The sequence below is a fragment of the Vicugna pacos genome, chromosome 5, assembly GCF_048564905.1.
Source record: "Vicugna pacos chromosome 5, VicPac4, whole genome shotgun sequence".
Classification (NCBI taxonomy): Eukaryota; Metazoa; Chordata; class Mammalia; order Artiodactyla; family Camelidae; genus Vicugna; species Vicugna pacos.
The window spans coordinates 24,608,496-24,630,266 of NC_132991.1; the positions used below are offsets into that span (position 1 = coordinate 24,608,496).

The 21,771-nt window shown below is 35.7% G+C and overlaps 1 long non-coding RNA gene across 2 annotated transcripts in view; it reads left to right on the forward strand.

Annotated features, from left to right (window-relative positions):
- LOC140696588 (uncharacterized) overlaps positions 1 to 20,664 on the forward strand; it is a 208,168-nt gene extending 187,504 nt beyond the window's left edge. Inside the window, exons 3-5 of one of the 2 annotated variants that reach the window (XR_012073078.1) lie at positions 4,506 to 4,601; positions 12,776 to 13,635; positions 20,461 to 20,664. This is a non-coding gene — a long non-coding RNA (uncharacterized lncRNA). The remainder of the gene's footprint in view (positions 1 to 4,505; positions 4,602 to 12,775; positions 13,636 to 20,460) is intronic. The other variant, XR_012073077.1, reaches the window with a different exon arrangement.
- The last annotated feature ends 1,107 nt before the right edge of the window (positions 20,665 to 21,771 follow it).

Consider the following 21,771-nt stretch of genomic DNA (forward strand, 5'->3'; position numbering starts at 1 on the left):
GCTTTTCATCCATCAAACCACCTCCAATGAAATGCAAGTACTGAAGTACAAAAATAGGATAACCTCATAACTGTAAAGAGAACTGATAAGAGGTATTTGTAGGTAAATGAGCATTTTCAGTTTATTCTTAGACAAGTTAAAATGTGTAGATGAGAGGAAACCACTACCCAGAACATACTGTGACAAGTTTACATTTTGGTCAGAGCCCCAGAGCGGCTTCACGCACAGAGTTTGTAGATCTGATGAAAAACAGGAGTGAAAAGTGGAGCTGAAAAGGGGAACAGTTTAAGATCTACATATGGAAAAATTAATATGTTCCTACTTTCTTATCTCCATGCATGGAAGGAAGCAGCTTGGTGTCGGCCTCTAAGTAGATCTTAAAACAGTAAATACGTAAGTAAATTTATCATTTTAGCATAGGTGCTGTTTCCCCAAGTCCAAAGCGTTCTTCAAATTGAAATATAGGGGTTCCAGTCTGAAAGCCAGCTCCTTGCTTATTCATATTCAGGATGGATACTCCATTTCAGGCATCCTTCCTGCTCATGGGGGATGACTACAGAATTTATTTACTTACAAAATAGTAGAGGAAACTCACATGAGCTACCCAGCCCTTAAATCTTAAATGCAAATGAACTGCCAAGAATTTCCAGATATATGGAAAAATCCCACCAAATGGAAGAAAATACAAAGACAAATAAGTAGGGAAAAAAACGAACTTTGAAGAATGAAAGTTTATTCTGGAAACAGAATAGAACTTTACAAATAACTTTAGTGACTATATTAAAACACTTTTAAGATGATATCATACCCACAGAGCAAAAAGAGTACCATGAAAAGCAATGATCATTGAACAGAAGGAGATCTTCCCAAGAGCTAAAGGACACAGGTCCAATTTGGAAAGGTCTTCCACATGGCCACCAAAAGCTAAAAGAAAAGACCCATACTTAGAGTTATTGTCTAATGAAGAGAGGAAACTTTAACTTCAAGAAAAAAAAAATCAGAAACAGCATGAGCTTCTCAATCACAACTATGGGTGCTAAGGGACCGTGAAGCAAATTTTATAAAAGTTTAAAGTAAAATGAATTTAAACATCGCATTTGATACCCAGCAAAAATATCATATTTGTGTAAGGTAGCAGTAAGAACATTTGTAGACACGTAAAGATTTTCTTTTCAAGTCATTTAAAGTTTACTGAAACCATACTTCATCAAAAAGAGGAGACATAGGGAGACATAGGAAGATACGTGGTCTAGGAAACAGTGGATTTTCACCACGTCAAGTGTGTAACAGGCCTGAGGAAAAAAAAAGGTTCAGAATGAAACAAGAAAACTGAGAATTTTAGTGAGAAAAAAATCCAGATAAAAAGAGAGTATTTAAAATATAGAATAATTGTTAAGTTGGAAATTCACAAATTTAAAAGCTGAAGACAAAGTTATGATAAAATTTATTGTCATCCCATTTGGAAATACATAGACATTTTAAAGGAAAAAAAAATCTATGTAAGAAAGAAATAAAATCACAGTTCCTATACAGTGCAAAATAATAAATGGTATGATTTTTAGCCATTAATAAATTGTAAAAAGCAATTATTGGGAATTGGGAACCCACTTGATTTAGTAATCTTGATACCATGAACATTCTTCTTAGAGAGGAAAACAGACCTATAGAATAGGAATGTATTTCTCACTACTTCAGCCAACAGGGAACAGCATATGCAGTGTCAAAATAATCTAAATACTACTTAGTGGTTTCAAATTTTGATCAACCTTCACACAAAGCACAAATGACCTGGTTGCATTCTGTATAACAGAACTTAAATGCTGGAATGTTAAAAGAAGATGTGTCCATTTGACCAAGAAAGTGATATAAGTGAAATATCTGGTTTAACCTTAGTGAATATTTGACAGTTCCAAAACATTTTCTTGTAATAGAAGTATAACTCTTAAATGAACCCTATCATTCTTACTTATATCAAAAGTAAGCCACATGAAATTGTAAGTAAGCAGCTTTGATTCTGTGTGTCTCCAAGGTGTAAAGGTGTAGTTAATAAAAGTGTATATATAGCCATAAAACTGAGTATGAGTTCTGATTCCATAGCCATCTAGCTTGAGCAAGTTACTCAGCTTTTCTCATCTTTAATTTCCTCAGCTGTATTATAAGGATGACAGCACCTATCTTGAAAGGTTATTATAAAAATTAGAGAAAAGACACGCAAACTGCCATATGAGTCATTCTCCAAATGGTGCCTGTGGTTACTTTTATTATTAACAATGCATATTTACCAATAGTCTATCAGCATCATGAAAATATAGTGAGCTTATGTTGTTAATGGTTTCACTTTTAATTTTTTAATATTCATGTTAGTCTGAAATAGACAAAAAGCACATGAATAATACATTTAGTGAAATGATCTCTCAGGAATCTTAATATTATAACTAGAATATACCTGCAATGTACAAAATCCAAGAATTTTATTGTGATTATTAAACTAGTGCCTTTTGAGATCACTGCAAGTTGCCCTCACAAAAAACTGAGAGGCAAAGACAGCAATAAATCCAAATAATAAACTAGTTGTTGCCTCTGATTAGCAACAAGAATTGGGAGTCAAGCAAAATCCAAGAATTGTTGTTAATTCTAAGCAATAGTTTCCTGTAAGTATAAAATTATTGATATGTCAGACATCCCAGAAATTATCTAGTTGATTTCTACTATGTTCTGTACCCTAGCTCTAAAGACAAAACAAAATTTGACTTGTATCGCATTATAATTTAAGCGACAAAGTGGAACTTTTGCAAATGAGTAATGGCTACTCAATTTCTTATCAACAATTGCCAGTCACAAGAGAATGGCAGAGTTAACTGGCCCCTAATTCTCCAGCAAAGTGAATCTCCACTCTCCCCATTTAGTGCTGGGGAAGATAGAATATGAATCATGCCGGTGGCAGCATCACTGGAGGCTCTCATGATGATATAGATGTGAAAACTGTGAATCATTAACATTGTTGTAAATGTCAGTTGTCAGACTCTCAGTGTCATCTGAGGCTCTACTCCTGCTTTTTGCTAGATCTGCCATTGCCACAGGGGTTGTAGGCACTGCATTGTTTAAGTATTCATCACAGGGGTTGTGATTCTTTGATGGTGTTGGAGAGAGAATGTGGCCAATGTATCTCAATGGAAGCCTTTTGGTATGTAGAGTGGGTGGTATTGCAGGAACCAAATAGTCTGGATGCACGCCACACTGCCTGAATAAGAATGCAGCAATAACATATAGTTTAGATCTATTTGCTATGCTTCATTTGACGGGAACCTGCACTATAGACTTTCATATTATAGTTTTTCTATACACTAAGATTACATGCCAGGACTTGAGAAGAAATTAATTTTGTAGAAGCACAGAGTTCTTTAGATATACTTTAGCAGACATCTTCTAGATGCCTTCATTCATGTCCTCTTGTTGCTAGAAAGGATACTGGACTTTTACCAAATAATAAGTGACAGATCTTTTGTAAATGATATTGAATACATTAATAACTAAGCTTCAAATGTCTATTAATAGGCAACAAAAAATGACAATTTGGTTCATAAAACAAATCACTTAAACTCCTAGTCATTCTTTACAATTTTGATCATACTTAAGGTAACACCCACTAAAATACTTGGTACATAGACAATGCTCAATACAAGATAGTCACCAACAATAGTAAAAATGATTTAATTTTAGATAAATGCAAGGAAATTTACAAATCCTTAGAAACTTGGATATAAAGAATCATTGTTTGCTGACATTTCCCATTTCAGTCTGTACTGCTTAACATAGTATTGGCAAGACCAAGGTGTCTAAAAGAGGAAGCAGGACGTAAAGTTACCCAAATTAAAAGAAAGGTGAAGCTCTTCTTAAGTAGTTTCTCTCATTACAGCACTCTCTGTTCTAAGGTGCCTCTTTTCCCCGAGGGCACCCCTTCCATCCTGAATTCCAAATGCTCTAATGCCGTCCTGACTGTCACAGAATCTATTTTATCTAATTAATAATGTCTCTGAGCTATAGATTTGCTAAGATATGTTAAGAGAGGAGATTTGGCACTTGAATAGCTAGACACATCTGAACCCAAGGAACAAATTCTAATGATGGAGAGATACTGTGACAGGAGGGTAGAGATAAATATCTATGTTACTCTTCAGATGATATCATGGAGAGTGAATTTACCTATGTTTATATTCAGCTCTGCCTGTTCGTGAAATATGGATTTGGATAGAAAACATAATGGTCAGGAAGCGGCAGTGAAACACAATTAGATGCAAAAACAGTGTTTTAAAACTCTAGACAACGTAGTGGGGGATCTCATTTTCTTGAGCACTGCAAGTTGATAACTGATCCATTTCTGAGTTGGTTTAAATAAAATTGTTTTCACACTCCTGCTTTAAACCTTGACTGTTCTATTTCATATGTGTGCAACAACTTTGTCTTCCCCAGTAATGCTACCCTTATTGTCTTTTATACATATACAGTCATCTTTCCCAGGAAGCCTTCCGCAGAGAGGTGCCTTCAGCACAATGGATAAGCATATAGATTTTGGAGTCAGGATGATGACCAGCTCTGCTATGGTGAGATGGGAAAATTCAGTCAAATTCTCTGAGACTTTATTTAGAAATCTATGAAGTGAGATAATAATGAATAGGGGGCTTTCGAAAGATGACTCAGTACCAAACATTCAAAGAATGTTAGCATAACGCAGCACTAGTGGAGTGCAAGCTATATTCCAGAAACATTGCAATAATTACAAGTCTTCCTAAAAAACCCATGAGATAGGATTATCCCAATAGTACAGATGAGAAATGTAAGGCCAACACTGTCACAAAATTGGCCCTAACTGGCCCCTTATAGAGCCAGAGTTTGATGCCCTACTTTTCTGATTTTATCTTTCCACTAAACTACAACTACCTCTAACCTATTCTAGAATTCATTCTATGACCAAAATTTACACCTAAACAGGATTGGGTTACACGGTGACTTAACGTTCCTATTAGGTATATAGTATTTGTCTATACATAATAGGCGTTTCAGAAGCAGTAAACAACACATGAGGGTAATTTTTCATTTGTTTAGCTCTCCCAAAAGCTAGTACCCTATAGGTACTCAATTAAATCTCAATTAAGTCATTGTTGATTCTGTGAATTAATTTAATAATTTACTTTAGTCCAAATATTGATCAATTGGTATTATGGTAATCATTAACACTCAATAAAACTTGAAGCCCAATCATCAAATTATTTCATTAAACCAATGTTAACTTTTTAAAAAATTGTTATTGAGGGATAAATACAAATTGCACATATATAAAGGTGCCACTTGATAAGTTTTGACTTGTGTGCACAGCCATGAAACCATCACAGCAATCAAGATAATTAATATTTCCATCACTCCTAAAATTTTCCTCAAACTTCTTTGTAGTTGTAGGGGACTGAAATTTGCCACTCCAAAATGTGTCTCTGGCATGAAGATTAATTTAGACTGTTTATAATTTTAAGAGAGACTGGAGAAGTTTTTCTTACCTCCCCCTTAAATGCCTAAAAGAATTTAGACAGAGGACCTGTTCCCAGAATAGAGCTATCCCCAGGGATATTTGTAAAGAATATGGAGTAGGTATGGTGGGGGAAATTCAGGAGGGCCTTGAGATCAGAGCCCACTCCTTGCCCCAGTGTCTCTGCATGGCCCAGCAAATACTTGTTTCCCAAACATTTGCCTTCCTCTTCTTTGAAGTCCCAAACTACTACCCTCAATGTCTTCTTTTGTTTTTAGCTGAAGATGGTATTTAAGGTGAGGATTTCTGCCACTTTGGAGTTACTCAGTCTTCCTGAGTCTCTTTCATGTATACATGTCATTAAACTTTTGTTTGATTTTCTCCTGTTAATCTGACTCATATCAATTTAATTCTTCAACTGGCCAGAAGAACCTACCTAGAAGGGTAGAGGAAGTTTTTTTTCCTCCTCAACACAATCCATCCTTTCTCTAATTGTGACCTACTTTCTCTCACTGTAGATTAATTTTCACTTTCAAAGACTTCACATAGGTGGAAATATACGTTAAATACATCTCTTTTGCTTGGCTTCCTACGTGCAACATAATGATTTTGAAATTATTCAAGGGATGATGTGTATCAATAATTTTCCCTTTTATTGCAGAATAGTATTCCACTAGGCAGATAAAACAATTTGTTTATCCATCTATCAGTTGATGGATATTGGGGTTGCTTCCAGCTTTTGGTTATTACAATAAAGCTGCTTCTGTAAACTTTCAAGTACAAGACTTTGTGTGGACGTATGTTTTTGATTTCGATTCTCAGACAAATGCTGAGAAGTGGAATGGTCAGGTAATATGGTACACACACGTTTAACTTTCTATGAAACTGCCAAATTGTCTTCCAAATGGATTGTAACATTTTATATACCCACGGCATTGTATAAAATTTCTGATTGCTTCATATTCTCACCAACGGTTTGTTTAGTGAGAATATTTAACTTTAGCCATCGCATGTGTGAGTTGTAGTATCCTATTGTGACTGATATTTGTATTTCTCTGATGACTGTTGATGTAGAACATCTTTTCATGGGCTTATTGCCTATCGATAAATCTTCCTTTGTTCAGTATCTGTTCAAATGTTTTTGCTCATTTTCTTATTTAATTGCTTATCTTGAAATTAGGCTATAGTGTTCTTTGTATTTTAAAGACATAAGTCCTTTGTTTGACAAATGTATTACAAATATTTTCTCTGAGTCTGTGACTTACCTTTTTATTTTATTAATAGCATCTTTGAAGAGCAAATTTTTATAACTTTTTGTAAAGTCAATGGCAAAAACCCAGGAAAGACACAGTTTAAATGAATTATCTGACTTTTGGCCTCCTTGTTATATCAGTTGCTGAGAAACGAGTTGTAATGGTCACCTGCAGAGGCAGACGAAATACCCCCCACACCAGAATTTGACTGTCAGCACTGATGATGCCACACACATACTAAAAACAGTTTATTATTTTCATAATTGAAGTCTCTGAGGGAGATCAGAACAGGCATCTCAAGCAGATCCAAAATGTTTTGAGGGAGCAAGGAAAAGGTCTGGGTTTTTATTATGCTTAGGGGATGGGACTCAGGTAGGAGTTCTTACAGGTGAGCAAGAACTTGAGTGATCTGAGTTTCCCTCTGGTGTTAAAGGAATGAGTATTCAAGACTTTTTTTTCTTTTTCTTCCTTTTTTTTTTAATTGAAGTATAGTCTATTTACATAGTGAATCAGTTTTATATATATGTGTATATATATATATATTTATTTTCAATTTTTTTCATTATAGGCTATTCATGGTATTAAATATAGTTCCCTGTGTTATATAGTAGGATTTTGCTATTTATCTACTTTGTATATAGTAGTCAGTATCTGCAAATTTTGAACTCCTAATTTATCACTCCTCACTCCTTTTCCCCCCTGGTAACCATAAGTTTGTTTTCTATGTCTATGAGTGTGTTTCTGTTTTGTAAATAAGTTCATTTGTGTCCTTTTATGTGTGTGAAATTTTTTAATATTTAAAAAGATTTTAATATTGATAATATTATTATAAGTGATATCATATGGTATTTTTCTTTCTCTTTCTGGCTTACTTCACTGAGTATGATGATCTCCAGGTCCATCTATGTTGCTGCAAATGGTATTATTTTATTCTTTTTCACAGCTGAGTAGTATTTAATTATATATACATACCACAACTTCTTTATCCAGTCATCTGTCGATGGATATTTAGATTGCTTCCATGTCTTGACTGTTGTAAATAGTGCTGCTATGAACACTGAAGTTCATGTATCTTTTCAAATTAGAGTTTCCCCTGGGTATATGCCCAGGAGAAAGATTGCTGGATCATAATATAAGTCTATTTTCAGCTTTTTAAGAAATCTCCATACTGTTTTCCATAATGGCTGCACCAATATCCATTCCCATCAACAGTGTAGGAGAGTTTCCTTTTTTTATGAACTTTCTTATGAGATTGCCCAAATGTGGGGCACAAGGGGAAGAGGGAGAGGTGAGGCTTAAAAGCTGTCAGCAAACAAAAAAATGGTGTCTGATTTCCTCACACGAATGTTAAAATTGTCATCTATGTTTGTGCTATTGATTATTTCTCTATTTAATTCTCTCAATTTTTGCTTGATGCATTTTGTGTCTCCATTTTTAGGCACATAATCATTCATAATTTTTATATCTTCTTGATTATGAAATTTTTTATATATCTTTCTTGGTATTCTTTGTCCAAAATCTATTCTATCTGATATTAAAATATTCAGTTTTCTTGCATTTACTTTTTGCATGGCATACTTTTTTCTATCCATACAATTTCAAACTATCATTAACTTTATACTTAAAATATGTCTCCTGTAAACAGCACATAGTAAAGTTTTGCTTTTTCTACAATCTATGTATCCCTGCTTTTTAATTAGAGCACCTAGACCGTAACATTTAGTGTAATTAATGACATATTTGAAATATGTTTACTATTTTATTTGTTTAATTTTGCATCTGTTTTTGGTTCATCTGTTCTTTCTTTCTTTTAGATTATTTAAATATTTTTAATGTTTCAATTTAATTTAAATATTGGCATTTTAGTTATATCTCCTTCTAGTTTATGTTGGGGTGTGTGTGTGTGTGAGTGTATTGGAGAGAAAGGAAGGAAGAGTGATTGCTCCAAGGATTAAAATGTACTTACATAACACCTTTCATAGATTACTTGTAGAGCTAATATTGTACCAACTCATCTTAACTGTAGAAACCCTGAAATCATGTAGGAACCTCTACCTTTCATCTCACTGAGCTTTGTTATTGTTGTCAAATATACAACATTTACATAAATTGAAAAACTCATCAGGGATGTTACATAATTTTTGCTTTAAATAGTCATATATATTTTTAAAGAACTTAAGAGGTTAAAAATTAGTATTTTATATTTGCCCAGTTCTTTACCATTTTTGTTGTTCCTCTTCATGCCTGAAGATTCACAATTTCCTCTAATACTATTTCCCTTCAATTTGAAGCACTTCCTTTACCATTTCTTCTAGAACATGTCTAATGGTCGCACATTCTTAGTTTTCCATTATCTCAAGATGTCTTCTTTTTGCTTTATTCTTGAAGTATATTTTAAATGGAAATAAATTGTAGTCTGACAATACTTTTATTTATAATTTTAAGATGTTTTCCTACTGTTCTCTGACCTCCATTATTGCTGATGACAAATCCAAGATCATGGGAATCATTGACCCTTGTCTGTGATGTACCATTTGTTTTCAGCTGTTTTCAAAAGGTTTCCATTGCCTTTGATTCTCAGCATCTTCATTACATGCACGAAGGCATGGTTTTCTTTGAATTTATCATGTTAATAATTTTTTTGGCTTTATAAATTTATAAATGTATGCCTTTCACAAAACTTAGGATGTTCTTCCACTGTTTCTTCAAATTATTTTCTGCTTCAAACTTACTCCTCTCAGAGTGTCTTCTGGAGCTCCACAAATATATGTATTTAGATATTTTGATATTGTTCCATAGGTTCTTGAGGCTGTATCCAATTAAAACTTTTTTTCTCTCTGCCTTTCAGATGTGATCATTTTTACTAATCTATTTTCAGTTTCCTCATTTCCCTGCCATCTCCATTTCATATAGAGCTTTATTCCTTTTTATTTGTTTATTTTTTATTCTAAAATTTCCACTTGATTTTCTTTTACAGTTTTTATTTTTGTGCTAAATATGCCTATTTTTTCACTCATTTTAAGAGTGTTTTTCCTTTTTCTCATGAAGTATACTTATAATAGCTGTTGTAAAAACTCTGTCTCCTACTCTAGCTTTTGAGTCATCTTTTCTTGTACTTTTCTCCCACTTATATTGTCTATGGTTTCTTTAAAGTTTTGGCCATGGATAAAAAGAAAAATAGGGAGAAACTGATTTGCTTCTCCCATTCAAAAGTTTTATTTTGTTGTTTATTTATTGGTATCTTCAGGTTGTCATTGTTGTTAATTTTTTGAAATGATTTGTCTAACAGTTTCTTTTGTTATTGAGGGGCTAGATGGGCTATCATGCACTTAACTCTATGAAGCCAAAAATGGATCTTTTCAGTGTTACTTTTGATATAAATATTTAGTGTCTATGATATTTGCTTCTGATTGTGCATGTTATTGTGTGATTTTGAATGTTATATCTCTTTGTGAATATTAGAGAATAAAATACTTTATTCATCGTCTCATTCAGGTAAAAAACTTTAAATCATCTAGCCTATCCAAGTTGCTTCTTCTGAACTGCTATCTCGTTTCATTTTAAATTTCTCTTTGATATCACAGGGGCCATTCCATGCAAAAAGAAATGATGAGTGCCTCAAAATATCTAGCTTTCACTCTAAATTAGTAACTGGATTTATCCAATTTTGTCAGTGCTTGTGCATTCTTGAGAAAGTATTGCTACTCTAAATGTAGTAGGAGTATATTTCTTACTTTTACTTTGAAAATGGCTCTACCTAGATATACCAAGTGGAAATCTGTTCCTAGATATCTAGGTTTATGGGCATTCAATTGAAACTGCTAGAAAACAGAAAACATGCCTAAGCAAAATGACCATTCTCAGATAGAGCTAAGGTAGGATAAGTATCCTGAATAATCTTAAAGAGACAGATATCAAATTTTTTTTCTAATTTGTTTATCTTACATATATCCACATATCTGGGATGCTTGGAGGCATCAAAACCTCAGCGTCTTGTTTGAAGGTTAATTTTAACAAGGCGCTGTGGGTACCTGGCCCCATGTCAATTTGCATGGCTGACTAAACCTTCCCATACACATCTCTTGATAAACAATTTCAGGGTTTTTCAGCCTGTATAGTCATAATAATTAACTTAAAATTTCTACTGTCACATAACTCCACATTAGTTAAGGGGACAGGGAAACATCTGGACCTCATCGTCTATAAAATAACTCTTCATATGATGAAATTTCTATTGTTTCCCTCAAACCATTTCTTTTCTAGATTAAGCAATGTCACTTTCTTTCTTCATGGTCTCAATTTTCCAATACTTTTTTCATGTTCATTTTTTTCCACTGCTGGATCTCTCATTGATTGTTGAAGCACCCTATTGTTCTGGATTGGGTAATTCTGATATATTTTTAATCCCTCAAATTGGCCCCAGGTAATGCTTCACATATTCTGAACTTTATTTATCTCTAGTTCTTACAAACCAAGTTTTTGTTTCTATATCCACTAAAATGCTCACTTATCTCTTTCATTTTTCTCAACAGAACTACACTGATGTTTAAAATATTATTATAGGATCAAAATCAGTTGTGACTAAAAAGAAAGAAGGAAAGGAGTAGTCAATATAAAAAAAATAACTGCACTTGCAGTAGTTTGGTTAAATGGTTGCCAAGCTAACTGAAATGCCCCACTTGTGAATGTATGTTTTGATTTCTCTCCTCTGTCTGTAAGGAAACTTGAATTTAGCAGACGTTCTTCACATGGAGATCTATCACCATGAGGAAGGAATGAGAACTGAGCTGTTGAGAAATAGTTGTTCGTTTAGATGAAGTTTAAGAACAGCTATTCATAGTAAATAGAAAAAAATTCTGAATGGCTACTAATTCTGGCTCATGGTGGTGCTAAAACTTGTGTAAAAGTTGGGAGGAATTGATGCTGTTAGCTCAACAAGGCAATCCAAAAGAATATTTTTTGCTTGAAACATATATATATATATTTGGGGCAAAGCTTTCCTACAAACATCTGGCTTAGAACTTTATATCAGTTGAACTTGAAGGCACAGCCTAAAATGAGATTTAGTATAAACAAGGTTAATACATCCACGAAAAATCCAATATTAATATTCAAATCATTACTGCCATCGGGGAGAATTTTTTTTTAATGCTTCAGCAATCTAAGACTCTTTAAATCTACAAAACCTACAAAACCTACAAAAACTTGAGCTGGCACTGTGATGTTAATTGACCTCTTCCAAGAAAGAGAGGGAAAGAAAACAGCCTAAGTATGAGTCAATTCGGAATGTCAGCCCAGACTTAGTTTTAACTGTAAGTTGCTAATTTTAATTATACAGAGACAATTTCATTACTTCATTTTGTCCATGTTATTTTCCTTCACAATCATATTCTGTACCTTCGTTGAACAAATCAATGCAATATGATGCACTATGAAAAAAAATCTGTTCTAAATTATAGTAACATGAGGAATAGTCCTATGATTGGAAAAAATTTTGTGTTCTTTCAGAAGTAGAAATTGCTAGAGATAATCTTATAGGTTTTCAATTTGTTATTTCTTAACAACAATAACTTCAAGCTGTTAATTGTTTGACTGCAGGATAGTTTCATACTATTATTTAGATCTAAAGTTCAAAATAAATATAAGTAAAAGATAGATTCGTTTTTATTGATGATAATCAGTGAGATCCTTGGGAGCAGGGGCTGTTAATATTTTTCACTTCTGCATTTCCAGTGTCCACTATAGTGCCCAAGATAATGTGGAAGATGCCACATAAATAATCATTAAATAAATGTGCAGCAATGTTGATATTTTCTACTGTAAAAAGTAATGATACTTTGAATTTAGAGTTAAATCAAAAGCAGTAATTAGACATAGAAAAAAAATGTATATATTCAAGGCCCTTTCCAAAATAATTTATTTTCTTCTTACAGTGTAATGCTTAGTTATTTTTTTATAGTCCAACTTGAACTCAGCCTGACAGTTGTACCTCTTGCTATTTCAGCCCACCATGATAAATTTCTGATGCAGCACAACTTTGATATAAATGTGATGAGGATAAATGACAAAGGGGACCCAAGAATCTGACTGAATGGAGAAGTTATTCCCGTGAGAGGACACTTTGTTTCAGTTCCTCTTTGTTTCCTTCCTGACTCCTGCCTCTATACTTCCTTAGAGGCTACCTTTTATGTGTGTGACAAACTAAGACTGTTCAGCTGAAAAATCGTTTACTGCAACTTTTGCCTTCTCAAGCAGCACCATAAAAAGGTCTCCAGGAAAAGACTTCTACATCGGTTTCACTTGGCACTGAACATTTTTGAGAAAGAAAGAGGAAGAGAAATCCTTACTTAGTAAAGGGCTACAAAATGGAAAACTACCATTAATTTTTTCTTTAGAAGAATCCAATGCTGTGAAAGAACATCACTGAAACCTTCAAACAGAATGCTTCTCATGCAATTGAAGACACTGGGAACTTCAAAATTCTTTTAATTAGTGTTTATGTTGCATTCTTAACCTGATTCAAACTCTAAAGTCAGTTGTTATTGGACTTCTTACATTATGGAGAGAGCTGATGATTCCTTGACAATTATGAGATTTAGACACTGTTGGACCTAGCCTAGTGTCAGAAACAAGAGGATTGGATGTAAATTGTTATTGATTTAGCTTTAAAGAAGTTCATGGAAGGAAAAGAGAAGCAAGACTTTTTGTGATTCTAGTCCTGTTTAGAGTCATGTAAGAAAAGAAAATGTGCCAACAAAGAGGAATTTGTGTAACGTGTATCTCTCTTCCTCATAACTTTCTTCTCTGTACCCCAAGATTTCTGCTTTGGTAACCTATTTGGAACCATTATCAACACAGTCTAAGGTGAGGATTGTCATGATAGAGACAAGGTACGATCAATTTTCCTAAAATCCTACCTTTGTGTGTCACTTATTTAGAAAGTCTTGCCATTACTGAGTCAGTCAACATTCACTTTTTTTTTCCCTAAAATGTTGCTGTAGTTGTGATGAAGTGCTCTTGAATTATGTTTCCACATGGCTGAATATTGGAACCCTAATATTGGAACTCTCTAAATTATCTGAGTATTTTGAATTTTTTTTTTTTTGAAATTTACTAGTGCCTTCTTCCAAAAAAGAGAATCATGTGAAACTCCAAACCACTATGTGCTTACATTTGCCTTTGCTGTAGATTTTTTATTTCTCCCAGGAACATGAAGAAACCGTGATAACATGTGATCTGATTCAGACTTCCCAGCCAGGGATTCAGGTTTCTAGGACAGTGTGCTTCCTTACCTCGATAACTATTCTCCCCATCTAGAAAGTCATGAAGTCTGAGAGCAACATTCTAAAACTAACATATGTTGCATTATGAAATGCTTACTGTATACCAGGCTGTTTGCTAGACACTTTACGGGCATATTCCCATTTAACCTCAGGGGACTATTACTACAGTCTACCAAGGTCTTCACTAGCATTATCTCCATTTCACTCATGAAGACATTGAGGCTGAGAGAGGCTGAATGATTGTAGTCACAGGGCTAGTAAGTGTCATAGCCAGTTTCAAACACAGCCCTGTGTAATTCCAGATGACAAATTCTTGTAAATACCTCACCTACCGTCTCTTCCCTCCCCCTCCCCCTCCCCCTCACAGTGCTGCCATTTTCATTTTTACGGGCTCCTGCACCTGATTTTTGCCTTGATTTGCAGTGTTTTTCCAACTTGTTCCTCTTCTCTCACTGTTTCTACCTCTTTCCAGTCCCAAGGCACCCTCCATATTGCACTAGCCTTCCAAAATACAAATACAATCATTCACTCTCCTTCTTAATAAACTTCTACCCATCATCTGCAGAATAAACATCAAATTCTTTTAATCCTGTTTATTCAGTGATGCTCTGAATCGTTCTGTGGCCAGCATATGTGAGAAATGTTGCTGTGGGTGGTCCCTTAACCACAGCCTCTCATTTCTGTGCTATGGGTCCTGATGAACACTGTTGTTTATTGGCAGTTACAAGAGTTCAGTGGCAGATGGCCTGAGCTCCCTGCTCTCTGCTACCATTTTATGTTGTGGACAGAGTCCTATGCAATCCAGGTACATTCTTTTTCCCGATGAGTTTTAACGTAGGAAACACAGAGAGAGATGGAGACAACTGAGTACCATTGAAATCCAAAGACCTACCTGGAAGACATTTAGCAGAGGCCATAAAATATAAGGGAGTAGTTGTGAGTAAAGGGAAGCTATGAGCAGGAAGGAGAAGCAGTCTGCAGTTGCTTACTAGGATTCAAAATGTAAAGGCAAAGAGAAGCTGAATCCTATGAGAGTAGTAGGCTATCAAGTCAGCTTCCTCATATTAAATGTTGTGTAACTTCTTGTGAGTCCCATGTATATCTGGTTGACATGGTTGCCTGTGCTCTCTGACTTCTCATTGTATCCTTTTTTATTTCTTAATATATTCTTAATATAAACTCCAATTGATTAATAATCTTGATTTGATATTCTCACTCATCTTTAATAATTGGACCCATGCCTACCAGACTCAATGACTGCCACTCTTTTTAGTCACCAGTGGTCCACTCATACCTTGGGAATTTTCCAGAACACATGTTGCTCTCCCATGATGTTCTTTTGCTGAACTACCCATTCTCCTGCCCCCATTCATTTCTGAAGTACTGTTCAAACATTTCTTCCTCCTCTTGTCATCTCCTGATACACTCAGGTGTTCTTGCTCTTGTTCTTCAGAGAGACACCTGACATTGTCTCTAGATTGTGAACACTTTGAGGGCAAGAACTATGTCTTCTTCTTATGTGTATTTTTAGAAACCATCACAATTCTTATATAATATGTTTAATCACTATTTAATGAAGGAGGGAAAGAGAGGAGAAAAGAAGGCAGACAACTAGGCAGACAGGAAGAAAAAAAGAAGAAAGAAAGGAGGACAGAAAGAAGGAAGAACGGAAGGAAGGAAGGATGGACATTAGGAAATGCTACATAGCTACTCATTCAATACCTTTGATAAACATAAATGCCTAAAACTTGGTTTTCCTCTTCTTTTATTATGAAGCTGAAGTGGATGAAGTAGACCCTTGAGTGAGCATGACAGTATGAAAGTAAATGAAGTGAGTCAGAAAAGCCAAGTAAACCTCTCAAAGAAAAGAGAAATTGATAGAATTATAAGTCAGGTGCATGCTATATGTTCCGATTCCCACTAACTCCAGTGATTTAAGTTTAATGTCTGGGCTTCCAAACAAAAATCTCAGATAATTTTTCTTAGGTCTAAGAGTGTAGACCTTACCCAAGATGTTTCCTTACCCAAACAGGTCTCCTTTATTAAACGAGGCTCACTGAGGCAAGCTTAGTAGTACTAGGAGGCTTGGCTGGAATCCTAGAAAAGTTGTGTGATGTACATATGCTGTATGTGCAAAGGATCCACGGCTTCTGCCCTAAAGTGACCTAGGAAATAAACTTGACTATCCCCAACCCCTTTGATTTTACTAAAGTCACAAGGAAAGTCATGGAGATTCCTCCGTAGAACTGACAATATAGAAACAGATATCTGGTCATGTGTAGACAACATGGTGACACCACGGTCTTCCCCAAAACTGGAAACGTTTTGATCAAATTAGAACATTAATTGCAATTTGTCTTCAAAAACAAGAGCTACTGGTCAACTGTTCTAAAATTAAATTTTTGAAATGGCCAGCGTTAGGCAGGATTTTGGCCCCACGATCATTGTCCAGAGGTGTTTCACCTGTGAATATGTTACATTATATTGCAAAATGGACTTTCGTAGATGAAATTAAATTGATAAAAAAAAATAAGGTTGGAAGATTATTCTATATATTATTTGATGGAGAATTCCACGAACCTTTAAGAGCAGAGAAGCTTTCCCCACTGAAGTACAAAGAGACAGGAGATGTGTGACTCAGGAAGAGACAGGAGGGATTCAAAAGATGAAAGGGACTCAGCCTGTCACTGCTGACTTTAAAATTACTGGGGATGCAGGCCAAGGGATTGGAGAGGCTCTAGAAGCTAAGGAGGAACCCTGGACATCCAGCAAGGATGCAGGGATTTCAGTCCTACAACAGCATGGGGCTGAATTCTGCCAAAACCCTGAGTGAGCCTGGAAATGGATTCTCCCTTTGAGCCTCCAGAAGGGAGTGCAGTATTGCTGACACCTTCACTTTGGCTTTGTGGGGTTGAAAACAGAGGACACAGAAGTGTCCAATTGATTTCTAATAATAAATAGATGCTATTTTAAGGTGTTAGGTTTGTAGTAATTTAATATGGCATCAAGAAATGCATACATAACCATACATATTTTGGTTAGTCATAATCAATGATTCTGTACTACAGATTAACGCCATTAAATCCCTGGCTATAGCATTTCCAATTACTTTAACTTGGATTTACAGAAGTTTTATTTTTAAAATTTTGTGATTATTATGTGTTGTATTTAAATGTCTAAGGCAGGCCTTTGGGTACATATGTTTGAAAATGTTCTAAGTTAAAATCACCATGGTCATGCTCTGTGACTTGAAATTTGGTGATGTAAATGCTCATTCTACTCTGTTTACTGTTTTGAAGGAAGATCTTATTTCTGTGCCCCAAATTCCCTTAGGTCATCAATTGGAGGCCAATTGTCCTTCTATTCAGGCTGATGTCACCATTAGGCCCCTTTCATTCTCACACTGATGCCAAATCAATGTCTAGTGTGAATTATTGGTAGAGCATGTGGATCTGTCCTTGATATGTGGCTTAATTTAAATGCTACACTCCAAGTAAACTCTTGAGGGAGAATGACCTCAAGCTCCCTGCTTGTCAATACTCCTAAGAAGTGAAGCAGGGGAAATACTATTTGTCAAAAATTAGTCAGAGAATATGCAAACTGTCCATTCTTCTAGATAATCCAAAAATCTATCCCTTGATTTGTTTAACAATTAATTCAAGTTTGTTTTCTATTGAGCATCTACAATGAGGCCAAACACTGTATTAGGCATTGAGATTTGTCAATGAACAAAAGACACAAATCCCTGCCCTTACGGAGTATACAATCAGAAAATAAATGAATATGCTAAAAAGCCATAGCCGTTAATGCTAAACGTTCTGAAAACCAATGAAACAGGGCAAGAAAAGAGTGTGTTAGTGGCAGGGGAAGTGAATCCACAAGCAAGGTCTTTCTGAAAATGTGCCTTTTGATCAGAGACCTGAATGGAGGTCATGCAGTTTAATAGGGGAAGAACATACCAAGTAGAGAGAACAGTAAGTGCAAAGGCCCTGAGGTGTGACTGTGCTTGGCATGTTCAGGAAATAACAGATGGTCAGCATGGCTAGGATGACATGAGCTGGGGGAGGAAGCAGAGGATAATAACAGAGGTTCTATCAGGTAGGGCTATACAGGCCTTGGGAAGAAACCTGTGTTCTATTTAAAATGTGATGGAAGCCAGTGGACAGTTTTAAGCCAGGCAGTGACATAATCTGAGTTATTTATTAAATGGATCACTTTGACTGCTAAGTAGAGAAAGAACATAATGAGCAAAAAGTTAGATGTATTCTCAAAAAGAAATCATGGCTTAGTTGGTCCAGGCTTGTGTCAATAAGTGAGAAATGGACCAAATAAAGACATCTTGAAAGGAAGTATAATAGAAATTATTAGTGTGAAATATGAATGAAAGAGAGGCGTTAAGGATAGCTCTCAGGTTATTGGCCATAGCATACGAAATAATGGACTTACTTTTTCCTGAGTAGGTGACCTTAAGGAAGGAGCAGATATGGAGATCAAACCAATTTTTCTTATTATTCTTTGGCATGTTAAATTCGAGATGCTTATTGAGCATATATACAGTGTAAATGGTGAGTCTGGAGCTCAAGAGAGAACCTGTGATAGATCCATTTTAGGGTAGTTCATGTAAAGATGATATTTAAAGTCATCAGGCTGGATGAGATTACCAAGAGAGTGACAATAGTCAGAGAAAAGGAGAGTTTTTGAGGGTTGAGTCCTTTGAGGAAGATCCAGCAAGGCAGTCAGAGAAAATGGCTTTACCAGAAGCCCATCGTGATCCCATAGTTATTCTTCATGAGCTGAGCTTTAGTCTTAAGCTACCGGTGAGCATGGGTAGAATTTCCTGTATTCTTTGTGAAGCCCTGTGATGGAAAGTTCCTTCTGGTTTTAGAACTATGCATATTTGTGTTTCTCCTGAGAAACTACCTTATTAACTTATGGACACTGTGAATCACAACGTAGTTTGAAACTCCTCCTTTACACTTGCTTCTGAAAACACAGTGTCTAATTCAGGGACCTTAGGGAAGACACTTTATGTACCAATCTCACTTCTGCCTTCATCTTCTCTTTCCTACTGTGACTTTACATTTGTTCTATTCCCTAAGCCATGTAATCTTTAATTTTACTGTATTATATTTATGTAAGTTATATTACCTCCTTTCTGGAACAAATAAAATAATAATATATTTATAGATAGTAGAGGACAGATAGGTAGATAGACAGGTAGATTTAAATACATTAAGAGTCACATATATGAGTGGCATTTTGCAGGAACCGTGCTGTTGGGCAGTGTTTTGCAACAGAAAACCAGCAAGTCTGGATCCGTCACTGGTGAAGAAACTCACTGCAGGCCAGTCTACTGTGTGCATTACAGTAAAAGAAATGCAAGTTACAGGCCATAGCCCTCTTTCCTATACCAATTATCCACTTGCCTTGATTTTCTCTACACATATTGAAATCTGAAAACTACACTGAAGTAAATATTAGGGAAGTTTCTGTAGTGAGTTTAGCTTCCCTTGAGCCATGGGCAAATGACCTTATTTTATACACATATATTTATATAAAATCTGCTTTCATAATACACATTGGTCAAAATGCCTTTGTCTCTTTCAAAAAAATCATATGTTCACTCTACCAAAAAGTTCTAACAGCTATCTTTCACTGTCTGTTCAAACAAACAAAGGAGACAAGAAGAGAAACTAAAGATTATTTTTAATGATAACAGGCCAAAGCCTCACCTCAGAAATGCACTTACACAGGGACGGTGCACATGTCCGAGGGAGGCTCTCTGCTACTTGAAATCAAATGATTTTGCAAAGGAATGCCATCAAGACTTAAGTGAGGATAATCGTACATCTGGCCTCTTTTAGAATACGGTGAAGTAAGGGCTGGGAAGTTAGGGTTTTTACAAACTTATCTTTGATTTCCACTAAGTTTCTTGCATCACCCATTTAAATCTGGCCTCAGCTCTGCGTCTTTTAACCATCTCCACTTAAAGGGTATACATTTCTTGCAAAGGGTAGGGTTGGAGGAGAGGGTAAGGATCCTACCTAACTCCTCATTGTGGGCAAGTTCTTGACTGCCTCTTATCTCATGAATATTCAAAGGTAGCAATTAATCAAATTAGTTAGCCAACATTTGGGGAAGAATTCAGACGGTCATAAACTTAGAGTAATCTTTATAGAAAAATCCTAGGGATGAGAATTTTTATTTCTTAACCAAGTAATTCAGGTTGCCATCACAATCATTAGGATGCTTTAGTCCACATCCCTCACTGAGCAGAAATAGTTTCCTCTTTACAGTGTCTGCCACACTGTACAGATCCCTTGCTATATATACAAGCAGCTTGGAGAAAATATTTCTTTAGGTCTGACATTGACTAGGCACCCCTTTTGTGACACATTTTTGGCAGAGAGAACCACCTCAACAAACCAACTTCTTGCCAGGAGTGCTGTGTACACACCTACAACCTCGAACTTTATTTCCACGCCCGATGATGATAATAATTTTAAGAAATGGAAATTATAAAGGCTTGCTTGGCAGCCTTTTTGAATTATGAGTGATAAATCAAACTTGGAGCGCTTGCCAGCAAAAAGTTCTTTCTTATCTGAGTAAGTATATGAGGGTGGATCTGATACAGGCAAAGCAATTTGGTGAGAATATCATGATGGCTGCAATGGGTGGGCTTTGGGGGTTTTTGGCTCACACTCATTTGTCCACAAGCAGTGTCAGTGCCTTTTCTCTTGTGTAGCAGATTTTCTTACCTTTTGTTTTCTTCTTCTATGTTAACCAATAAAAATAAGAGGAGCATTTTCTAAGCATATCTCCGATCAGCCATTCCTGTCCATACGTGCATCTGTAGAAGATTGCAAACATGAAGCAATGTTTTTCAGTCACCCTGATTTCACAAGTGTGTAAATCCCCGCATTTCTTCCCTTTTACACTGAGCTCTCATTTGGGTGCTTAGAGTTTGCATTCTCAAATGCCACCTGTTGAAAATAAAAGTCTCATGACATTTGCAAATTTGGGTTCATCCTGCTTCAGCTTTACACAGCAGTCTAATTTCACAGTGCTTAGCAATTCCTTTTATTAGTTGCTCCACCCAACAACCCTATGATGTCAGGAACTTCATCTCTCCCTCTGTCTTGCTCTTTCCCTCTCACTCTTTTTCTTTCTCCTGGGCTGTCTTTTTCACAGTTAACAAACACAAACATCCATTCATTATCCCTTGAATTATTTTAGTGAATCTCTACATGCATCCCAAAGTATTCCATACAACTGAAGACAGTAGATGTCTGAAAAAATATCCTCTGTGTGGATGGGAGCAGCTGAGGCACGGGCAAATCGAGGTATTTTTCTAATTAAAGATATGTCATTTTAGAACAAGTTACACCAGAAGTCAGGCAGCTCACAGTCCTAGCTGTGTGACTTTCAGCAACTCCTGCTTTCTCTGCCATAGTTTCCTCTTTGGTTAAAACAAGGCAAGTGAATGAGTTTCCCGGGGTCTCAGACATGTCGCCATGTCGGTGTGCTCTCAGGGCCACATGTGAGGTAAGGGAGGCATTTGTTTGGGAACCCAGCTCACCGTCAGATGATGAACTGAGGGGAAGAGGGACAAGGTGGCATGTTTCCCCCAAACCTGCTTTGCATACTTAAGAAACACACTTTATGAAAAATTAACTTTGTTTAAAAAAAATCTTTTTTAAGCTCTTCGAGATTGATT